Source organism: Saprolegnia diclina (genome assembly GCF_000281045.1).
Source record: "Saprolegnia diclina VS20 unplaced genomic scaffold supercont1.9, whole genome shotgun sequence".
Taxonomy (NCBI): Eukaryota; Oomycota; class Saprolegniomycetes; order Saprolegniales; family Saprolegniaceae; genus Saprolegnia; species Saprolegnia diclina.
In genome coordinates this window covers 1,037,942-1,038,611 of record NW_008246076.1, presented here as the reverse complement: position 1 = coordinate 1,038,611, position 670 = coordinate 1,037,942, and positions in this window count along the sequence as shown.

Here is a 670-nt window from a genome sequence, read left to right as displayed (position 1 = left end):
AAAAACCACACCGAAGTGTGGAAATCAGTTTTCACACTGATTAGAACAGATACTACACTTGATCTTAGCCAAAAGGCCGAGAAGGTATGATTTCCGGTTATGAACCGTCGTGCTGGATACCTAGGTCGTGCGTGTGCTTTGGGTACCGCTTGGAAGATGACATTATCGCTAAATGCTTCTAGATTCCACCGCCGGTGGTTGCGCATGGATCCAAGATCCTGCGTCACGTCCCCTTGGTCTCTCGACAACTGTCCAACGCTGCTCCAAGACATTCTGTGCTATTGTGTTGAAAGTATCGTGTTGAAGTCTTTTGCAGGGCAGCTTCGAATTGGTCTGTTCCTAGCAGAGTGGGATATGTTGACGGTTACATGACGTGGCGCTCTCTCGTGTGAAGCGTGGCACCTTTCATCTTCAACTTGGATAGATAGATAGACACCCCAATACTGAGCCAAGTTGATGGCCACACGATCCGACTGCTAGGCATTCGAATCGCCAAGGCTATCGTGTGATTTCGAAAGAGCTGGTACAACCACGATGACAAAATGCAACCAGAGTCAAGTTGATATTAGTCGATTATCCTAGACACCTCGCGTTCTCTTACCTAGGCGCGGACGCGGGCTTCCCAGCACGTGGCGTAGACGTCCTTGACCGAGTTGAAGTTCCATTGCCA